Source organism: Anolis sagrei, chromosome 3 (genome assembly GCF_037176765.1).
Source record: "Anolis sagrei isolate rAnoSag1 chromosome 3, rAnoSag1.mat, whole genome shotgun sequence".
Lineage (NCBI taxonomy): Eukaryota > Metazoa > Chordata > Lepidosauria > Squamata > Dactyloidae > Anolis > Anolis sagrei.
Genome location: NC_090023.1, coordinates 98,325,173 through 98,349,301, shown reverse-complemented (window position 1 = coordinate 98,349,301; position 24,129 = coordinate 98,325,173). Strand labels below are relative to the sequence as shown.

General features: G+C 39.5%; 1 long non-coding RNA gene across 1 annotated transcript in view; it reads right to left on the bottom strand.

Moving 5' to 3' along the window:
- Positions 1-13,497: 13,497 nt before the first annotated feature.
- The window catches only part of LOC132769991 (uncharacterized), a 38,337-nt gene continuing 27,705 nt past the window's right edge, over positions 13,498-24,129 (bottom strand). Inside the window, exon 3 of the long non-coding RNA XR_009630965.2 lies at positions 13,498-13,669. This is a non-coding gene — a long non-coding RNA (uncharacterized lncRNA). The remainder of the gene's footprint in view (positions 13,670-24,129) is intronic.

The following is a 24,129-nucleotide window of genomic DNA, read 5'->3' as shown; positions in this document are numbered from 1 at the left end:
GGCTACAGGGTGGAATCCATGGCATGCGAGTGCAGAGAGGAGCAAACCACTGACCACCTGCTGCAATGCAACCTGAGCCCTGCCACATGCACCATGGGGGACCTTCTTGCAGCAAAACCAGAAGCACTCCAAGTGGCCAGATACTGGTCAAATGACATTTAATCAACTACCCAACTCACACATTTTGTATTTTCTCTGTTTGTTTGCTTTGTTCTGTTAGAAATGTAATATAATTGACTGGCTGCCCTGACACGAGAAAAAAACAAAACAAAACCATAAACCAGGGTTTTCCTGGTTTGTGGTGAATTAATTCAGGACTGTCCAGAATGTTGTGATAGATAAAGCAATAAAGATACTGTCTGAGTAATGAAACACTGCCAAAATGGTATGAGTAATGAAACACTGCCAAAATGACGGTGATGAGGAAATATAGAGCCCAAATATTAAAAGCAAAATTGAATAGGTTGAAACGAGTCAACAGTCACATCTGGAATGAACAGTGCCACAAAATGATTGCCTTTCCACAGTTTCACTATTTGCTCACAGTGTCAATTTGCTTGCACTGCTTTAAAAGAAATATTCAATATTCTAGCAGAATTCATTATGCTACACTCTCTTCTCAGCTGAGCTGCATGAGATAAGTAATAACCGTATCATTAACATAAAGCATTTGCAAACTTTAGATTAAAGATAAGGTTTTCATTCAGTTCTAAGTGTGATGACACAAGTTGTCTCTTAGCAAGTGCTCTTAAGAGGGAGGTCCTCCCACAGATTTCCTGCTTCCTTCCAAGGCTCTGTGTATCTCTACTCAGTGCAGCTATTCATGACATGAAGGAGTCTTATACACACTTGTAAGTTATGTTGATCTGGCCAGTTTCCTTTCTCTCACTTCCTCAATGGATAAGATTATAATGAGCAAACAATCTTCCAGTTTCCTGTATTGAAAAAGGCATGTTCTTTTTCACTCAGAGAACAACTCGGCCAAACAGATGCTTTCAGCTCAGGAGGAAAAGAAATATATGCAGTCATTGAAGACTCAGTACATTTGAGGACACAGTTGCTGCAGGGAATAGGAGGCTCTTAGAATACCGCACAACTCCAGTAAAGCTAGAACAAACAACAAGCCATTCCTAATCAAAACAATATCATTGGGAAAACTTAATAGACATTTGAAAACAACCATCATCCTGTTACACTCTTTATGTTATTTTATATAGAACATCCGTGCAATTTTCATTGAATATCCAAGCATTGAGTTCCCCACATTTGTTGTATTTTTCCAAATCTAATTTGGGACGCATTTTGAGTTCTAAGATACATAACTATTCTGTCCTGTGTGGAAAAGCTTGGTTTTATTATGGCTTTCAGATATTTCTTTGTTTTTAATTAGACTCTTCATATACTACTTCTCTCTCTCTCTCAACCCCCCCCCCCCTTTCTTTCTCATTATTATTTCCCTTATTCCATTTTTGTAATCAAATACAGCATGGTTTTGCTATAACAATAAAATGACTATGGAAGCATTACATATTAAAGTTTTTCCACTACAGTGGGGCCGATTTGTTCTTCCTCTTATAAAGGCTTTTTTAATGTCACTCCTTCTGAGGGTGTCACCTATGTGGTCCACATAGCTTGCATCATGTCCTCGTTGATTTCACATACCTAATCTGTTGGCAGTGGTTTTTTAATTTTAATCTAAATCAGGGAAAGGATCTGTTTTTTTTTTCCTGGCTTCTTACCAAAGCTTTTTTGTTTACAAGACTTAAGGCCCTTTCACACAGCAATATAACCCAGAATATCAAGACAGAATAACTCACAATATTCAATTTTGCTTTTAATATTTGGGCTCTATATTTCCTCATCACCGTCATTTTGGCAGTGTTTCATTACTCATACCTTTTATATACAGGTTTGACCAAAACCTCTTTTTGACTGCCATGAACTTCATGACATCACTGTTCAGAATTAAAGTAGCATTTCATGGAAGGTGCAGGACTGGCACTTATTTCTAAACAGACATTAGATGGTCACCTCCTAGGGATGCTTTAGAGGTATAATCTAGTATGGCAGAAGATTGGATTAGATAATTCTTGCTGTCCATTCCAGGTCTATCATTCTATGAAGTAGCAGCCACAATGGCAAAATGAGTTAAATCCTTGTGCCAGCTGAACTGCTGACCTGAAGGTCAGCAGTTCGAATCTGCGAAACAGGGTGAGTTCCCATCTGACAGCTTCAGTTTCCCATGCGGGGACATGAGAGAAGCCTCCCACAGGATGGTAAAACAGGCAATGTTCTAGCAGTCTTTCACACCAGAAGTCACTTGTATCACTCTTGACTTGAAAAAAAAAATCCCTATGAAGTTCAACTCCAGGTAGCAAATGATTTTTTTCTTTTTATTGGATAGGTCCAGGAGAGACCAAGAGACTGCCACAATAGCCTAATGACCTGCACATGGTTACCCTGATGTAAGAAGAAGCAAAAAGCAAAACTCTTACAATAGTTATAAGTGTAGTTTTAAACAACCCTTGGGAACAGCAGGAACTTCCTATGTGCACTGGGCCTATGATGGATAGATTGCTTTCTCTCTTGCTGTGGTTGTGACACCAATCCCCATATCAATTCTTGTAGCTCCAACATGTCTTGAGACAGAAGCTTCTGTTGTCACCAGCCAGAGCATAAGACTAGATCCAATATCAACAATTCACAATGTCCAATCAGGTGCCAGGTATTTGCTCTTTCCATCACTTGTTCTCCAGTACCGGTAACTCATTTTCAAAGCTATTTAATGCCTCCCCTGAACAAAGAGGCACCATGACATGTATTCATTGCTAGCCCTAACCCCACTTTAAGGCCATCTCAGTTAGTGATAATCATCATATCTTCTGACAATGAATATCAACTATAGACTCTACCCCACAGTGGGGGGTGGGGGAGAGGAAGCATTATATGAACATAGTGTTATGTCCCATAGCATTATAGAGGACATCCTCTATAGGATGACCATCTTCTCCTCACTCCTTTTTTGGGGGCTGTTTCAGGCTTTTTTTTTTTTTTGGGACTGCTTTCCTTACGAAGCATGATGGACGTTGACTGGGGTGGGGTGGGGGTCAGTGTGGGATAAAGTCCTATCTTACCATTCAGTGCCATTTGGTGAATTTCAATTTTCACATTATTAGAGAGAGGGAGGGTTGTGCTTTATCCCCATTCTCCAAACACAGTTGTCATGTCTACAGCATTCCTTTTTTCCTAATGAACAATTATGCCCAGTATTCCTAATATGGTCATACCTGGGACATATATGCAGATATAATGTTGGTAATCTCTGTTTTGATTCTTATCTAATGAATCCTTGCATGTTCTACTTATCACAACTTCTGCACACTGCATTGCACAAATCCCTGTCTGTAAAATCAGGATAAGAATGTTCAAGAAAAGATCATAGGGTGATTTGTAGGGAAAGTTATATAGTTGACTGTATATATGCATGCAGTGACAACTTGTGTATAAGTTTAGTCAGTGGCCTATGTTGTACATGTTGATATAATCTTCCTTATTTGTTTATGTAGAGCAGACAATTGCCACACAACCTTGCATTTTCTATCATACTTGGTCCTCTCTTCTCATCTCTGCTCAGTAGAAGCAGCATTTATATCTCCAGTGTGCCACATGTAGAGCACATCTTATTTTACTGTTAAAGAGATGAAGGATGGAAGTGCTATGCGATGCTGTGTACATGGTTTCTATATGAATGCATAATGTAAATAGTTCATCATCAGAGAACCATGCATGAATGCGCTGTCACAGAGAGTTAAGAATCTATTGAATTAAGCCACAAGGAAGAACTGTAGTTCTGCAGTAGAGTCATGCTCCATTTCCTCCTCTAGTCACTCCTCCCATTGAGACTATGGAATTCACTCAGTGTTTCTTCTATGATGGATATACTAGTATGGATTTGAAATACTTATGAATTGAGTTCTGCTCAGATACCACTGATGAAAGAGTGGAGGTATTTTCCCTGATTCTGTTTCTACCCCTCAGTATCTGCTGGGAAGGTTTGGAAATCTAATGGGAGCTGAATTGAAGGGCTAGAATAAGAATATATATATACCCCCCCCTTCCCCTTCAGTTATAGTTTCTAGTGCATCTGATGAGTCTCTCCCTTTAACTCTGGATAAGAACTTTGAAAATATCCACACATTCTTTTTTTGTGAATATTAGTAATATAATATTTTCTATAATCCATATTGCCCAACTCCTTCTTTGTCTGGCACAGAAGTTTCAGTTATTTGTAATAGTAGCTAGTCTCTTCTGTTCATCCATGTGTCATCCTGCTGCACACAAAGTGCTGACTTGCACAAAATATATGCCATGTGTCAAAAGTTAACAAAATTGTCTGAAACCAACTATGATAAAGTTATGTTTTGGTTTGGTAAGGATTTCTATGTTGTTGATTTTGTTGCTTCAACAAAGTACAGGATAGAAGCATGTTAGTGAGGTTATCTCTCCCCCCACCCCCATTTGAATGGCTTCCATTCTATCTTATGTCTATTATTGCCAGTTTAATAGAACATTTACTGGTAGACTGAATAGATTGTCTGTAGAAAAATGAACTGACTCATCCCAAATAGAGGAGTAGTGTGAGAAAATCCATACAAAGTTATTCTGAAAAGGCTATAAGATATTAACAAAGTTAGACAATTTACACCTCTGCAAATCTGAAAGCATTTTCAGGTACAGAGTCTCACTTATCTGACATAAAGGGATCGGCAAAATGTCGGACAAACCAAAATATCAGATAATACGGAGTCTCCTACTGTTACCCATCCAACGTGGCACTAGACATCAAGAATACCAACAATGGGGACTCAGAGTTAAGGCAAGGCAACGCCTCAGGGCTAGAGCAGCCTAGCAGGAAGTGCCTGGATGTGGAAGAGGAGTGTGGAAATCACAGAGGGAAGGAGGGAGGACACTTTCAGTCCTGCCTCTTTCTCTCCTTTCCTCCCCCCCCCCTCCTCCTCCTTGCTTTGTCTTTTTTACTTATTGGGAATGGAGGGAGAGTTGGGGAGTGTGGTGAAGTGTGAATTTTAACCTACAGTAATGTATAATTATAGAAAGGTGTTTAAAAAGGGTAAGTATTTAAAATAACTTAACTGGGGGGATGGTAGCCAGCTCAGCTCACTCTGAGCTGGGTTGCTATGGAAAAAGGGGTGGAGCCAACTGCCACTTGGCAGGGCATTTTAAAACAGTCAGTCTATAGTCTGAGAAATGCAGGGAAGGCTGGTTCTGCTGTGTTGAGAACCTGTAAGGTAGTCTGTAGTCAGAGAACTACAGGGAAAGGCTGATTCTAATGTGTTGAGAATCAGTAAGGTTTAGGCTTTTAGCCTGTGAGGTTTAGATAGGTCAAGTTGACTTATTTAGATTAGTAGTTAGTATATGAGCAAAAAGGGGGGAGAGAAACCCAGTAAGCATCTTTACTGCAACAGAAATAACATAAGGAAGCTAGTACCTGAAGTGATCTGTTAAGGAAAGAAACACATTTTGAAGGAAAATAAGTTTAAAACCTGTCTAGTGGAAGGAACAGTCCTCTCAAGAGTTGTTTTATGAAATGTTATAAATGTAACCTCTAAAGAATTGTGCCTCTAGAAGTTAGGAACCATTGAAACCATCAAGCTTCTATACTTCAATAAACTTGTTACAGTTTCTCTTAAAGCCAAGTCTCTGTTTCAAATACTTTCAATACAAGCCGCACTACACATTGAAGAAAGGCCAACAAAGTATTACAAGCGATTAGCTGTGTTATCAATTTTGTAAATCCATTACAACTAGTAGGAGACCCTGATAAATCAGTGACGTCCTTACTGCTTCTGGTGTCATCTTTACAAAGTGGTGGCATCATTACAGGGAGCACTCCTTTAATTGAAGGGGAAATACTGGAGGAAAATGGGAGCATCGGATAAGAGCGCTGGATAAGGCAGAATGTCGGATAAGCAAAGGTTGGACAAGCGAGACTCTACAGTACATATACGGTATTTATCATACCTTTTCCACTGAACTTTCTTGAGTGGATAAGATTCACATTAGTGCAGATGTTTTTACTCTTACTTGGGTTTCTTTGGAAGAAGGTCAGATGTAACAGGATTACTGAGCATAAGGGTGGGGGTGTATAGCATAAAGCCTCCAACAGATTTATGTTCCTCATCATACTGAGGGAAACTATAATGCCATAGGATTTCCTGCAGAAGGAAACGTTGGCTCCCTGCTTGTTTTTCAGATTCAGTTCCATAACAATCGAATTCTCCATTACACACACAGGTGATTTCAGCCCTTCACTCTGTGAGTGTGTGGGGGAGATAAGATATTTCTTCCCATCACCAATCCCAGATGGTGGGTACGCTGAGATTTAGTCATAGACATTATAGCCATTCTCTGTTCTGTTGAGATACCATAATTTATTGTGCAATATACGTTTTTCACTGGTGCCATCCATAAGTCTCTATACATTTGGTTAATATAGTCACTTATAAGGGGTTGGTTGAACTTCTGGTTTACTCATAAAACCAAATTACCATGTTTTGAAATTATGCATGTCTAAAATAGTGTGTCATCAAAATGAAATATTTGAAAAGCTCTGCCCTGCATGGTATGTGTCCTGTAAGTCAATCCACACAGGATCTAAGACCTAGCAGGAATGGCAACCACAAATGCATCTACCAGGTGCATATTAGTGCCTATACATATACAGTAGAGTCTCGCTTATCCCGAACATAAACAGGCTGGCAGAACATTGGATAAGTGAAAATGTTGGATAATTAGGAGAGATTAAGGCTAAGTCTATTAAATGTCAAATTACATTATGATTTTATAAATTAAGCACCAAAACATAATGTTTTGCAACAAATTGACAGAAAAAAATCAGTTCTATACACGGTAATGTTATGTAGAAATTACTGTTTTTACTAATTTAGTACCAAAACATTGCAATGTATTGAAACAGCCATGGATGTAGGCAGGAAGCAGACTGCGTTGGATAATACAGAACATTGGATGAGCATTGATTGGGTAAGCAAGACTCTACTGTACCAAAGAATTTTTCCTTCACCACCCACCTCTTGTTCTAAGTTGCCATATTACTGATTATTTGTTTTTACTGAAATTCTGTACCCATTTACACAGACAGTAACTCATGCACATTTTCACCAATTGAACCAAAAATAATTCTGACCTTTCCGCCTTACTACTGGAACATTTCAGATTCCATATGATATCACAAAGGCCTACTACTATGACATTACCAAGATCCCTTGCCAGTTTTCATATCAACGTGAATCAAAAGTACAGTATTATGATCTCAGCAGGCACAGCAATCAGGTTTTCATGGGGAGTTCCATGGCTACAAGTAGCTGTGGTGGTGACACAAGGGCAAGGGGACAGACTTCTGGAGCCAATGCAATCTTTGCTTAGCTGGACCAGCTGGATACCAACAGGTTTGGCCTGGTGCGTATGGATGTTACCATGGTCAATTCAGAGAATACTGCTCTGAGACTGTTCTGAATTAAGCAGTATAGAAACTGCCTTAAATAAACTAATAGCATTTATTTATGAATTGGTGTTAAGTCTGACAGATGATGATTAATACTAAGCTGCGCAGGAAGCAATTATCAAATGATGAATTTGAATCTTTGGTGGTGGGGAGTAGATTTATTCCTACTCAGCAATCCTAATTAGAAAAAAAGCATATTAAATAAATGGAAACGTGTTTTTGAATGTTTTATTCTAATCAGACTGGTTTTATCTGGAATAACTATTGCAAAGCACATATTTTAAAAACTGCATTCATTCACTGAATGTATTTTAAAGGCACTTCAGTTACTAATGTGCTTATGGGTGTATTAGAATGTCTTTGTTCCAACTTTACAAAAAAAATTCTGAATGTTTAATTTATACAGACTTGCTTACTAACTAAAGCTACTCTCTCTGTCATTGGTGTGGGCAGAATGGGGATTACGTTATACAGCAGGGGCCCTCAAACTTTTTAAACAGAGGGCCAGGTCAAAGTCCCTCAAACTGTTGGAGGGCCGGATTATAATTTGAAAAAAAACATGAACGGATTCATATGCACACTGCACATATCTTATTTGTAGTGCAAAAAAAAAAAACACTTGAAAACAATACAATAATTAAAATGAAGAACAATTTCAACAAATATAAACTTATTAGTGTTACAATGGGAAGTGTGGGCCTGCTTTTGGCTGATGAGATAGAGTTGTTGTTGTTGTTGTTGTTGTATGCTTTCAAGTCATTTCAGACTTATGTTGACCCTGAGTAAGGGTCGGGTAAATGACCTTGGAGGGCCATATCCAGCCTCCGGGCCTTAGTTTGAGGACCCCTGTTATACAGCCTGATACAAATCCCCAATGTATTTGTGGTTCACCTCTGTGCAATGATAGGGCAAGAAACTCTCTGTTCAGATGAAGTAAAACCCTGAAGTTAAGTCAGTTGGAATTATGATTCTCATGTAGAGGAAAGAGTAGGACTCATATGACCCTCTTGCAAAATCCATCATACTTCAACACTGGCTGGAGCTGGTGGAACATGCAATCTGACAACATCTGGAGGACTGTATGCTTCCCTGCCCTGTCTCAGAGCAGAGCAGACCAGACACAATTCATCAAACCATGAATATTTTACAATGCAAGGAAAGCTGTACTCCATGCCCTTGCCAATGGAAACTGGCTGTAAGCAAGTATGGGTAATTTGCATTCATCCCATATCCATTCCTTCCTTCAGAGCTGCAGGGATTCTTTCTCTGTGATTATTTATATGCCAAAATAAAAGCAGGACAAGGGAAAGCTACATAGTGGGACTAGTTGTGACACGACATTCATACAAGCTTCATACAGAAATGTGGGAGATGGAAAATGCTTCTTTTGTTAGACCACTCTGAAATGAAATACCATTTTTAAAGGTTGTAGCATAGTTGTAAGGTCAAGCTAAGAGTCAGAAACAGTGTATGTATTTTCTCAAACAAAAGAATTGCTTGGAAGAAGAACAATAGCTGTCGAGCATATGAAATTACAGATAACAGGAACTGAATATAGAGGCAAATGCTGCAGGTAACTTAGCCATTGTTATATCAGATTACCGATACATCTGTTTGTTAGCCCTCCTCTAAAGAACTTGGCTGGTTTGGAAGAATCCCGTCCTTCTACTGTTCCATATTTTTTTAAAAAAACTTATTCTGAACGATCATAGGTACTTGACAATGCCTGGGTTAGATATTTGGTAATTTGTGTATTAGAAAAGGTTTTTGTTTTTGGATTTTATGATCCATCATAGGTAGGAGTCACGGCACTCTCTGGAAGTTGGAGCTATCTTGGAAATCTGTCACCCACAAACATACATACATACAAACTTTGATTTTTAGTATATACTAGCTTAAATACCTGGTGATGCCTGGGTTAGGGCATTTATAACACTATTTATTAGAAAAAGTCAGTGTTTGCTGTTGTCTTTTATGAATGCTCCCATTAGAAAATGCACAAGGATGTGGGTGAACTACAACTCTCAAGATCATAAATCAATTCCTCGCAAACCCTGCCAGGATTCAAAGTTTTCCATGTTGATTATGGGTGCCAGATTTGGTCCAGATTAGTCATCAGCTGGGTTCATTGTGCTCTCTGGATGTGGGTGAACTACAACTCCTGGAATCAAATGTCAATTATCCCCAAATCCCCATTGGTTTTCAAAGTTGTCCATGTTGTGTATGTGTGCCAAGTTTAGTCTAGATCCATCATTGGTTGGGTTCACAGCATTCTCTGACTGCAGGTGAACAACAGTTTCCAGAATTCAAGGTCAACCCCCTTCCCCAAATCCCACCAATATTCAGTGTTGGCCATGTGTAGGGTATGTGTGCCACCTTTTGGACACATTCATTGTTGGTTGTGTTCAGAGTGATCTCTGGATGCTGGTGAACAATAACTCCCAGAATCTAGGATCCATCCACTCTAACCCCTCCAGTACGTTTTGTGGTCATGGGGAGGGGATCTATGTGCCAAGTTTGGTCCAGATAAGTTGTGATTGGGAATTACAGTGCTCTCTAAAAGTTGGGGGCTCTTGGGAAATACACATGTACAATAATAATAATAATAATAATAATAATAATAATAATAATAACAATAATAATAATAATATCACACAGTCCTAAATACTTGGGAAGTGTTCAACTTGTGATTTTGTGATATGAAATCCAGCATATATATCTCTTTTGCATTGTCATACTGTGTTTTGTGTCATTATTATTATTATTATTATTATTATTATTATTATTATTCATACCTCTCCTGATGGAGACATAAAAACACTGACTTATTAGAAAGAAGAAAGAAAAGAAAGAGAAAGAAAGAAAGAAAGACAGACAGACAGAGGCCCCTTCCACACAGCTGAATAAAATCCCACATTTTCTGCTTTGAAAGGACTGTATGGAAGTGTGGACTCAACCCATTTGAAAGCAGATGTTGTGGGATTTTCTGCCATGATATTCTGGGTTATATGGCTGTGTGGAAGGGCACAGAGAGAGACAGAGACAGGTAGAAGAATCAGTAGAAACAGAGGTCTGATTGTAAATTAGTTGTGTTACTTATATCTCTATCTGTTCCTCTGTTCTGTGTTCAAATCACTGGGCTTTGTTAGTGTAATTTTTGGTCTGTCCCATTTCCAGAGGGAATGGTAAACTACAACTGAAGGCTTGAGTCCTTGGTATACCAAATCATTCTATTAGCTATGGTAATGGAAGCATGGTGAAACATTAGATAGATTTCTCTGTTCATTGATACCTAAACTGTCTTTGAACACTGTTATCGCTCTTTGCACAATGAACATGTCTCTGATATAAACATGCAGCAAAAAGAGGACTAAATATCAGCAGTCAGTCAAGAGTGACTGTTTCATTTATATTTTTAGAGACACCGCAGGTTCCCATCAGTATGCCTAATGAGCTATCAGTAGGTCCTTATTGTACCTGGTCAACCTTTTATGTGAGTGAAAAGGCCACATCAATTTATAACTAAAGCACATTTCATCTTTTCAGTAACTGAAATGGTAGACTGCCTCAGAAATGATGAAGCTTTGTCTTCTGTGATTTGTAGCTATAAAAGATGAAGCTTGACTGCTTCCCCTAATCATAAATTTGCATGGCTGAAATTATCTAGATGTCAGGAGAGAAAAGGAAAAGGAAAGTCAACATTTAGAATTGGCTATGCAAAACCCTTTGAAAAGCACAGAGCAGCTTGTTTATGAAATAGCTGAAGATACCTCATGTGCAGTACTATCACATTTCTGTGCTAGTTTGCCTTTAAAAAAAATCTATTTTTTAATAACAGTGCCTTCAATTGTTGAACCTATTCCTCTGAAATCTATTCCAGATTTCTCACCCCACTCCTGCTGCCATTAAACTTCTGCTATGCTACTGTTGGCATGTGGTAATTTAAAATCAAGATATTCCAAAATAGTACATTGGGGTACCCTTGAAGTATGGTTCTGGAACATCAGTTCTGAAGGTTACCCTCTCCAGGCTTCCCGGGTGCAGGATATCAGTGAAGTGTTAGATTTTCCCCCTCCTCTTCACAAATATAACCAATGTTTTAAGCAATACCTTTTAAACCTATCGGGATGTCTGTTTATCACAATCCCTGTCCTTTGCATCTTTCTAATAACACATAATAAGAAGCCAAGGACTTTTCATTATGAGGCAAATGTATCCAAAGGGTGTAATTATAATTTTAGGAGATGTTTTAAAATATAATAATAATAATAATAATAATAATAATAATAATAATAATACTTTATTTATATTTTGCCCTATCTCCCCAAGTGGACAGGTGGATCACAGTACACATACACAGCAAACATTTAATGCCATTTTGGACAGTCAGGACAGAGACAGACAGAACAGAAAGGAGGTATATTGTGTCGACATCCAGCTTTTTTTGCACCTTGGAGGTTGTGCTCGAATCCAGCCACAGAGGGGTGCTGGTGTTCCATTGTCTATGACAAAGAGCCATTGGGACTTCCTTTAGGTCACCAGGAATTTTATGATCTTTTTCTTTATGGTGTCATAAAGCAGTACCTAATTTCTTTACTTATAGCTCAAGCTGTTTTCGAACTGGTTAGGTAAACAGTGAGCTAGGCTGACAGTCAGGTGCTGACCCAAGGCTTCAAACAGGCAACCTTTCAGTTGGTAGATCTTATCATTGCTGGTGATTTAACAGCTATGCTGAAGCCGGGCTCCAAATATCCAAATGATGTTACTCTTATTTTGGATATTTTAAAAATATGTTTTAGCATGAGTTGCAACTATTTCCTGTCTCACCTTTAATTTTAAAAAATTCTCACGGATCTTGAAGCAAATAAAGTTCTGTGGAGCATGTGCACATCAATAGTTTGGGCAAGAATGACAACAGTGCTCTCCCAGTCATGGAGTGTCTTGATACAAGTAATTTGCAATAAAACCCAAGGATCTCTCCAGCTGCCAATCTCACTGTGCACTGTAACCACTTTACACTGTTTCCCAGTGCCTCAGAAACCGTTTGTTTGAGGCACTGTCTGCATTAAGAGTTAGGTTTGGAGCATAATATAAGCAGGAATCACTGCCTTGATGGAGCTCTGTTGTTGTAGCAATGTCTGATGTTACAGGATCTCAGCCCGCATTTTGAGTCACTTCCAGACTGCTCCAAAGAAATGTTAAGTCTCAGAACATTGTTTATTGATTTGAGTAAAGTCAGGAAAAAGGGGGGAATGAAAATGTGGCACATACCAAAACATGTAGAAGCACAGAAGTAGGCTTAACTAGTAGAGAAATTGATATAAAATATATTAGCACTACAGCAGCAAAACATTACACCGAGAAAATTATCAAATTTCTTTTAATAAAATTAAACTAGATGTGGGAAGAAGTAAAAAAAAAAAGGGGGGGGAGGGTTGTCTTGTGACCCATTTAAAAGGGGAATTGCCATTTCTGGAGACCTCTAAGACAAGCATTTTGCATTTGCGAAGGCATCAGGGGCTTGATGGTCTATAAAATTAGTCTCCAAGGAGACTACATGTATCTCCGGACTACACATTGCCTTCCCCCTGGTTTGAAGGATCATTATCTGGGCATCCTGTACATATCCTAGCCTTTTAAAGAAATGCTGTCTTTCTAAACCTGAACTAAGAAACTCTTTCATAGCATGAATTAAGGATTTTAAAATACAATGACAAAATTGTGTGAGATTCAAGTGAATTCCTGCTGATTTTGTCCATCATGCCAGGTATTTCAAATGTTGTATTGTAGGAAACCAGCTTTGAGCAACTCCGTGTTTTTGTTCACTAACTCAGGGGATTCCAAAATTTCAGGTGTTATCTGGAGTATCTGCCTTCCAGTAAATATCGGAAGCTTTGCTCACAATTCAAAAGAAGCTAATTATTTACTCAAACTGTGACAGATCCACTTACCAGCCAACTTCGTGTTCTCTACAGCACAAAGGTTTGCCAGGGAGAGCGGCATCAGAGCTCTTCTTCAAGTAATCTCTATATACCATCTCCCTGTGATTCAGTGATTGGTGCCAGCAGGTAGTCTGTGCTTTATTCTTTTGTGCCACAACATATGAATACCTCTGCAGGAGCCAGCAGACTATATTGGAATAAAGAAAATAATAATAATGGTAGCTTCAGAAGTACAGGAAAACTTTGAATAATGTCACCAGAAAAGCAGAGAAAAATGAAGCAATAAGGTTCCAAAGTATAACTTTTGAAGCTGGGGGAGGGGGGGAATATAACTTAACACCTGATGTCTAGATTACAAACAGGGGATCAATATTCAACAAGAGAAATCTGTTGAGAAGTAGTTAATTTATTTTGTTATTTAATTTTCAAACATATCAAAGGTCACAAGCAGACTTTCTCAATTCATCATATGCTTTCCAGTAAATATAGCTCTGCCAGGAAGGTGCTTTTGGCTAGTGAAATAGCAGTGGCACCCCAATACGCTGCTGGCCCCTCCAGGTATCCAGATTTAAAAAGGGCTCCAAGGCACTCCCATGCTCTGTCTATTTCATTTCTGCAAAACAGTGTGCTAAATTATTTCAGCAGGGATAGATGCAGCCTCTCTCCCTGAGCACCTGGAACTAGGTGAGCATTAATCCTGCTGCTTGCCTTGTATTCCTGGTCTGCTACAGAAAGGCCTTCTGTTGGATGGCAATATCAGTGAGCTGACTGCTCAGTTCTGACAGCAAGAAGATGTTAACTTGTGTAGGCAGCCAAGGGCACACTGTCTGTACTATAAAATCCAGACATAACTGTAAAATTAGACAATGTGAAAATGCCACCTGATACCATTTTATTTTCTCGCAAGTGGTAAAGTCATTTTGAATTACGATCTTTAGCAACGACTTGACAGGAAGAAGAGTCAAAGCTCTATATCGCTGAACGGATAAATAAGAACCCTCATTACTTAAGATGGGGCCACTATAACACAATGAATCTCAGTTGTAACAAATGTTTTCATCCATTGACTCAAAGGCATTGGCAGTGACATCCATAAATCTAGTTGATGTCTAGATTAATTCCAAAGTGCTCCAAAATGAACACAACAAATAACATCACAAAACATGTTCAAATACAATCTGTCATTTCTTGAAATATATGTTCCAATCAATCCATTCACATCTATTGTTTTTCTAACTCACAAGGAAAACATTATTTTTGTATTTTATACTTTCTCCTCTTGCTAAGGACAAAACTACACATGATGTTCAATAACTTTGGTTTAATCTCCAACAAGTTAATGGGAAGTTAGCTTTATAAAATGCAGTCACCAAATAGTAGCTCTACCCACCCATGCCCCAACTCCATACACTTATCACATCTTTTCTTTTTTATGCAAAGGGAAATAAAAATATATTCCCCATTGTAAATAATAAAAAAGATCACCAGAATAAATTTAAGGCTGTTACTAGAACTGGGGGATATATTATGAATTGCAAGTTGCCCCAAAGATTTCAGTGTAAATAAAAATAATTTCACATAAGCTTTCATGTAATCCGAGGTTCCTGAGAGTCAGTGTTGGATGGTGGGTTAACTGCTGGACTAGGAATACAGCAGATCAGGGTTCAAATTCCCATTCAGCTGTAGAAACCAACTGGAAAATCACATTCTGCCATCATTAGAGGAAAAGAAATGGCAAAAGTGTAAATGCAGAAGGCTGGATTTGAAGATCACAGATTTGAAGATCACAAATCCTGTCAGTGATTTGTGGGAAGTGAAGCAATGATTGTGATAGAGGCCCAACAATAACTGAGCCCGAAAAACTGCACAAATGGCAACCAAAATTATCTGATGACTATAACAATTTTCATGCATAGGCAGTTTTAAAGGGGTATTTGGAGTATTCATGGAGAGCAATGCTATCTGTAGTGGCTAATCATTATGGTAGAATGCACAGACATATAGCCATATTACCAGATTTACTCAAGTCTAATTCTCACCTTTTTGGACTAAATTACATTGCAAAAATGGATGTGTGCATTAGATTCGAGGGAGCATTAGAATCACATACATAAAGCCCTCCTGTGTGAAATGGCCTGGAGGAACCCAGAACCCTAGAGGCTGGACAGGGATGTAAAGAGGCTGTTGCTGGTGGTGGCTGCAGCCTCTGGGTACCTGGAGAAGGAGAAGTGCTGGGTGGCTGGTGACCCAGTCATTCCTACCCTCAGCCACAGATCCTGCCTGCCGGGCAGCTCTCAGGATCTTTATCCACTCCTCAGGATATAACTGGAAAGAGTTTTAATCTGCTTTGATTAAAAAGAGCTGAATACATGCTTCTTACAGGTTGAGTATCTCTTATCTGAAATGCTTGAAACCAGAGGTGTTTGGGATTTTGATTTTTTAAACAGCTTTTCAAATACTTGCATTTGCATATATGCACATCAGGAAATATCTTGGAAATGGGACCCAGATCTAAACATAAAATTCATTTATGTTTCATACACACATAGCCTCATATACACATATTTAAATAAATTCATGCATGAAACAAAGTGTGTGTACATTGAATTATCAGAATGCAATCATATTGTGTATGAACCACATATGTGATCAATTTAGATTTTGGGATTCTGGATAAGGCATGCTCAACCTGTATTACATTTGCGAAAGCAAAACTGACAAGGATAGATTTGTTTCGATTTTTTTCTCCAGCATAAATATCTGTTAGATCTCAGACCTCTGCAAATGTCCATCATTACTTGCTTAGTGTGAATAGAAATGGTCAAAGATTTGTAAATGAGATGGTTAAACCTCCGCAACTTTCTGGCAGTTTTGAAATTTATATATAAGTGGGTGAGCTGCCTGTTCAGGCAGGTTACTTAGATCAACCATTTTGGAAATAATGTGAGCCTGTGTTCTGTGTTAAATGTGGCAATGTTCATCTGAAAAAAGAAAAGGAGAGAACCGACAGTACATCTACCCTTGTATTTGTTCCCAGACTTGTCAGTAGGGGTTTTTTTTATATACATCAGTACCTGTCCTCAGAATTCAGTAGGCGTTAAATGATATTAACAAAATTGCCTACAGATTATGACCTTGAAATAACTGAGAATCATGTTAACATGGTTGCACTGTTAATACTGATGTGCTTTTCCAGTTACAACATAGGAACCAAAGGCTGACTATACTATTTATTGCATGTATATCATATAACTTTCATCTCTGAAGCCAAGAAAGAACAGTGGATAAAGCTGATAACAGAAGTCAACATGGGCAGGAGCAGCCAAAAGGCATGGAGGCTGCTAAGATGGTTGAGCAATGACCCCTCACAAACTAATACCCATGACAACATAAAGGCAGATCAGATAGCACACCAGTTCTTGAAGAATGGGAAACCCAACCTTGCTACCAAAGTAGGAAATAAACCAATAGCCAGACAACCAGATATTGAGAATAACAACCTTCACGAACCTTTTGCATTTACTGAATTGGACATGGCTATCAATAAATGTAAAAATGGCAAAGCAGCTAGCCTGGATGATCTGCAGGTGGAACAAATTAAGAACTTTGGTCCAAAAGCAAGGTGCTGGTTGCTGGAGCTGATGAACAACTGCACTGCATCCTGTCAGATCCCCAAAATCTGGAGGAAAGCAAGAGTAATAGCCATCTTGAAACCAGGCAAAGACCGTAATGATCCAAAAAGATATAGACCAATCTCCTGGTTATGCCATCTTTACAAAGTTCTGGAGAGACTTATTTTGCATAGAATTATGGAAAAAATAGACCCATGTCTGATTCCACAGCAAGCTGGCTTCAGGAAAGACAAAAGCTGCACATCATAAGTGCTGAACCTGACTCAGCACAAAGAAGATGGCTTTGAAAGGCAGCAGATCACAGGAGCTGTCTTCATAGACCTATAAGCAGCTTATGATACTGTAAACCACTGCCTCCTCCTGAGAAAAATGTATAATATCACAAAGGATTACCACCTCACCCGCCTCATAGGAAATCTGCTACAAAACAGGAGCTTTTTTGTTGAGCTCCAGGACCAAAGAAGCAGATGGCAGAAACAGAAGAACGGCCTGCCTCAGGGGAGCGTGCTCACTCCATCAATGTTCAACATTTACACAAATGACCAGCCATTGCCAGAAGGGACAGAGAGTTTCATCTGCTGATGATCGTGCCATTACGGCTCAAGCAGAGATCTTTGAGATGGTTGAACAGAAGCTCCCCAAAGCTCTAGGTGCTCTTACTGTCTATTACAGGGAAAACCAGCTGATTCCTAATCCATCTAAAAACATACATGTGCTTTTCATCTTAAGAACAGACAAGCATCCCAAGCTCTGAGGATTACCTGGGAAGCAATCCCAATGGAGCATTGTAACACACCCAAATACCTGGGGGCTACCCTGGACCATTCTCTGACCTACAAGAAGCACTGCCTGAATATCAAGCAAAAAGTGGGCGCTAGAAACAATATCATACAAAAGCTGATTGGCACAACCTGGGGATCTCAACCAGGTACAGTGAAGACATCTGCCCTTGTGCTATGCTACTCTGCTGATGAGTACGCATGCCCAGTGGGGAACACACTAAAACAGTGGATGTGGCTCTTAATGAGACATGCCACATTATCACAGGATGTCTGCGCCCTACACCACTGGAGAAATTATATTGTTTAGCCGGTATTGCACCACCTGACATCTGCTGGGGAGTAATAATAATAATAATAATAATAATAATAATAATAATACTTTATTTATACCCCGCCACCATCTCCCCAAGGGGACTTGGGGCGGCTTACATGAGGCCAAGCCCAACAACACATCAGTAAAACAACAAAGCAGTAAGCAAGTAAAACAATAAAATTAATATATCTCACATATAAGCAGTAACACAAAAAAATTAAAACCTTATGGTTGGGCCAGATGTAATAGATTAACATTTTAAAATAAACACTAGGCGTGAACAGAGGTAGGATGTATCTAAGCAGGAGGGTTTTATAGGATAGTGTAGGGAGAGCAACCCAACGGGTAGAGCCAACCTTAAGAAATGGGGCTACAAAGTGGAATCCAAGACGTGTGAGTGTGGAAAAGAGCAAACCACAGACTACCTACTGCAATGCAACCTGAGCCCTGCCACATGCACAATAGAAGACCTTCTTGCAGCAACACGAGAGGTACTTCAAGTGGCCAGCTACTGGTCAAAGGACATTTACTAGAGTACCAAGTCTGCAAACTTTGTGTTTTGTTTGTTTGTTTTTAATGCAATACAACTGTTTTGGTTCACTCCTGAGATGATAAATAAATAAATATAACTTTCAGTGTTCATCACTTACACATGCTTTCATCACTTACACATGCTCAACAATTACTCCTTTTGAGACTGGGTTTTCAGATCAACTGCTGAAGAGAACAAGGAAAATGCAAGTATATGTAACCCAAGGCTCCGTTTTCTTTCAGATGATATCGTATTTTATAGCCACCTATGCAATTGCAACAATATGCAGTAGAAATCTTCCTTGTTCACCAAATACTACACAATCCATTACATGTAAACAAGTCCAGGGAAAGTTTTCAGTAATTTATCCTGCATTATATTCATGGTGATGAAGCCCTGGGCACCAATTGGCTGAACAGCTGATAGCACAGAATGCTTAAAAATGATCCAAATGCTTAGGGCAGCTAAGCCAGAAAAAGTTCACAGTCTAATTTCGGTAAAGGAAGTGGATTTATCGACTTAGTTTAGCTTAAAAGTTTACTCACACACAAAGTACAACAAATTTGTGAGACTGTTTAAAGCAGGGATTCTCAACCTTTGGTTCCAACCATATATTTGAGGCTTTATTCCCTCAGTATTCCGGAATACTAGCCATATTAGCTATATCTTCTTGCAGTTGAAGGCCATACCATCTGGAAGACCAAAGGCTGAGAGGTCCTGGATTGGAGACATTGGAAGTATAGAGTTAAGGGCAAGATTATCAAATGTAAGGCTGGAATTACACACCCCTGTATCCCAGGATCTGATCCCAATTACCCACCCATCAACAAAATAAAGAGACCAGTCAACGGTATTGGGATAAATATGGGAAACTTTTATTAAATTGTTACTTATTAAAACTTTCTTCACGAACTACAACCAACTAAATGTGAATGTTGAACTGCTCCAATATTAGAGCTGGAGAAGGCAGCTGACTTAAATGCTGTTCTCCGCTTCCAGAATTTAGTCCCAGTTGGGACTATTTTATTGGTCTCAAATTCATTGGGGTGGGCAAATAGCCTGCCCCATCCAGGCTGTCTGGAAGGAGAAAGTCAGATCTGCTTTGAACTGGATTATGTGAGTCTACACTGCCAGATAATCTGGGATAAGCAGATAATCTGGTATCAGATTCTGGGATATAGGGCAGTGTAGATCCAGCCATAGACAACTCACTAAACAAAAGTCAAACAGAAGGGTAGGCGAAGAGAGTAATGACTTTAAAAAGCCCCACACTGGTTCATGTTTCCTCAGTGGAAAAGGAGCAGGGCAGTCTTCTGGGGACTGTAATACTCTATATGAAATGAATCAGAAAGGAAGAAAACTATCTGGAGTAACAAACCAAGGAGAATGTGGTGCAGCGGACAGTGGGAAATACACCTCACTCCTGTGTAATTCTTTTAATGTTAATGTACCTCCCTTACACTACATACACACACATTATATGGAAATGAGACAGGTATTTCAATGACAAATGTATTGAAAGCCCGGTTCTAACCTTCAGCATGACTTTTAAAAAGGACTCTTCTGCTTGAAAGGTCATTTTGTTTCAAAGCAACAAGAGAAATCAGGTATAACAAATGTCACCACCAAAAAAAAAAACTGAGGAAAAATTATAATGTATTCTTCATTGCAAACAGACTTCAAAATTAAAATCTCCAAGAGGTGTAGGATTTATTTTCCATCAGATAAACTTTATCCTCACAAAATCCATGAGTCCAATTTGCTCAATTAGACCACTTGCTCAATTTGCTCAATTAGACCACTGTTGGCCTAAGAGGTCAATCAATAAGTAGGGATTTGTACCTGGCTCTGTAACAGTGTGTTGTGCTGTATTTATATCTTCACTTTTTAATGGATAGGTTTTCAAATATTTGTAATTCTATAGATAGTTAAATAATATATAGCTATAGTTTGTATACATTTTTGCGTATATGCATTCTTATCGGCTTCTGTTTAAATTTTTGCCAACCACCTATTATGTGTGAAAGCAGGATATAACTATAAAAACAACAACAGTGACAATAGATTTAAACCAGTTGGACCTGATTCAGAGAGAGCTAAGTACAAATCCCTATTCACTGGCTGGCCACTTAGACTGGCATACCTCGCAGGGATTTTGTGCCAGGGCAAAATAACACTTATTTCTGATAAATAGTCAGTTCTTTAATACTGTCAAAGACTGTTGTTGTTTTTTAAGCCACCCTGTAATCAAACTCAGTTAACAATCTGGGTAGCACTGTTTAGATCAGCTGAGGTTCATCAAAGATGTAATCCAAATAAGATATAACTAAAACATATGTCACCATGACCTGATCAAACATCTCCTGGAGCAGGTGTAGCTGGCTCACTGGCTTTAATTCTGCAAATGCGCTCCTGGCGACCATCAAAACTATGTATCGATAGTCAGGACTGAATCCAGGAACAGAATCATACTGTGAATCTGTGTGCTCCAAGAAATGTGATCCCATGAGCTAGAACCTTATATCTTGATCTGTTTTTTTAAGTGATTGGGGGCATCTCTGTCTTGTCTGGATTAAGCTTCAATTTGTTTTCTTGTATCCATTATTGATAGCAGGTTTGTAAGTAAGTCCACTTAGGGTTTTTGTAGGTTTTTTTGGGCTATATGGCCATGGTCTAGAGGCATTCTCTCCTGACGTTTTGCCTGCATCTATGGCAAGCATCCTCAGAGGTAGTGACCTCACTACCTCTGAGGATGCTTGCCATAGATGCAGGCGAAACATCAAGAGAGAATGCCTCTAGACCATGGCCATAAAGCCCGATAAAACCTACAACAACCCAGTGATTCCGGCCATGAAAGCCTTCGACAATACATTAAGACCAGTTACTTGGATGTATATGGAAGGAATAAAGGAAGTTGCATTTCATGAGTATAAAGATGACTCTGAACCTCAAAGCGCCAAACAGTTTTCCCCAGCTATTTAAATAGGATGGTGGATAGAATTGAACTCCAAGGGACTCCACAGGCGAGTGGCCAAAGCGATGAACAGACCCTCCCTAGCACCACTTTCTCACCTCACTCCTCCAAGAAGATACATAACCATAAGAATGTCTGTCCAAATCCCAATGGATGCTGCTGTCCATGGTACTGAATTACTAAGTTATTTTACAGAACCATCAGGGGTACGCTCCAGCTGCCTAGTTCCTGGAGTAGATTGTCCACCAAGGAAGGCAAAATCTGCCCGTGCCCCACAACCAGGCCTGAAACCAGAATAAAATGGATCGAAATAATCTTCTAAAATCTTATAGCGAGGACACTACCATAGAGTTTTGTATGATACCAAGGTAATCAGCAAATCTATTCTAATGCCTATAAAATTATGGGGTTGTTTTTGGAGAAAGTGAACTTTAAAAAACATTGAGACACAAAAAAGTGTATCTTTTTTGGGAAAAGACAGATGAATTGTAGAATTCCATAACCCTCTCTTCACTTGCAATTATGACCCATAGGCTGTTGAGATTATTTATGTAATTATTATTTATTTAAAGCATTTCTATTCTGCCCGAAGGGGACTCAGGATGGAGCACAACATACAAATGGCAAACATTCAATGCTGAAACATACTAGACTATACACATACAAAAACATTAAAATAACTTATCTTGATGTTAAAATCCTCTGTTTAAAACTGTCTCAAACATCTATATCTAATCTGATTGGCATAATAATAAGAGTTCCTATCACTGCCTCTTTGCACAGTCCCAAAGGCTCTATCCCACAGCCAAGTTTTTATCATCCTTCTAAAGGATAGGTGGGAGAGAGCTGATCTAATCTCATTAGGAAGGCAGTTCCATAGCCGAAGGGCAATCATTGAGAAGGCCCTTTCTCTTATCCCTGCCAATTGTACCTGAGAAAATGGTTGGACAGAGAGCAGCTATTTTTGTTATGTTGCTAGCTAATTTTGTTATGTTGTTTTACACCGTTTTTACGCTGTTGTAATTGTTATTGCTTTATTTTAATTGTATTCTTCCTGGGTTTGGGCCCCATGTAAGCCACCTCGAGTCCCTTCGAGGAGATGGAGGCCGGGTAGAAAAATAAAGTTCTTCTTCTTCTTCTTCTTCAGGGCCTCCCTGTAAGATCTTAATCTCCATGATGGTTCATAGAGGGAGATGCGTTCGGACAGGTAAATTGGGCCAGGGTCATTTAGGGCTTTATAGGCCAAAGCCAGCACTTTGAATTGTGCTCAGTAGCAAACTGGCAGCCAGTGGAGCTGGCATAACATAGGAGTTGTATGCTCCCTCTATGCCGCTCTAGTTATTAACCTGGCTGCCTCTTGCTGGACTAATTGAAGCTTCTGAGCACTCTTCAAAGGCAAACCCATGTAGAGCATGTTGCAGTAATCTAATCTACATGTAACGAGAGCATGGACCATTGTGGCCAAGTCTGACTTCCCAAGGTAGGGGCACAACTAGTGCAGAAGTTTTAATTGTGCAAAAGCCCCGCTAACTACCACAGAAACCTGAGATTCCAGACTCAGCAATGAGTCCAGGAGGACTCCCAAGCTGTGAACCTGTGCCTTCAAGGGGCGTGTAAATCTCATCCAGCATAGGTTGTAACCCTATACCCTGTTTGGCCTTGCAACTGACCAAGAGGATCTCTGTCTTATCTGGATTCAACTTCAATTTGCTCACCCTCATCCAGACCATCACAGTGGCCAGGCACCAGTTCAGATCTTGAACCACCTCCTTGGCATCTAGTGGAAAGGAGCAATAGAGTTGGATGTCATCTCTCACCCAATGGCTTCATGTAGATGTTAAACAACATGGGGGACAATGCTGAGCCCTGCAGGTTCCCGCAGAACAATGGCTGTAGAGCCGAGAAGGAGTCCCCCAGCAGCACCTTCTGGGAATAACCCTCCAGGAATTACTGGAGCCACTGCAAAACATTACCTCCAAGACCCATTCCTGCGTGGAGATCCAGAAGGATACCATGGTCTACACAGAATGAGAAGCTGCTGAGAGGTCCAGGAGAAACAACAGGGACACACTCCGCCTGTCAAACCCTCTGCGGAGATCATCCACTAAGGTGACCATGGCTGGCTCAGTTCTGCAACCTGGTCTGAAATCATACTGCAACGGATCCAGATCCAGTTTCATCCAAGAACCCTGGAGCTGCGAGGCAACCACACTTTCCAAGACTTTGCCCCAAAAGGGGAAATTGGAAACTGGCTGAAAGTTGTTCAAATCAGTGGGGTTTAGTGATGGTTTTTTCAACAGTGGTTTTATCACAGCTTCTTTTAAACTCATTGGATTACCCACCCTGCCAAACCCTCTCTGGCTTCCTTTATCAGCCAGGATGGGCAAGGGTCCAGGATGCATGTGATTGCTCTT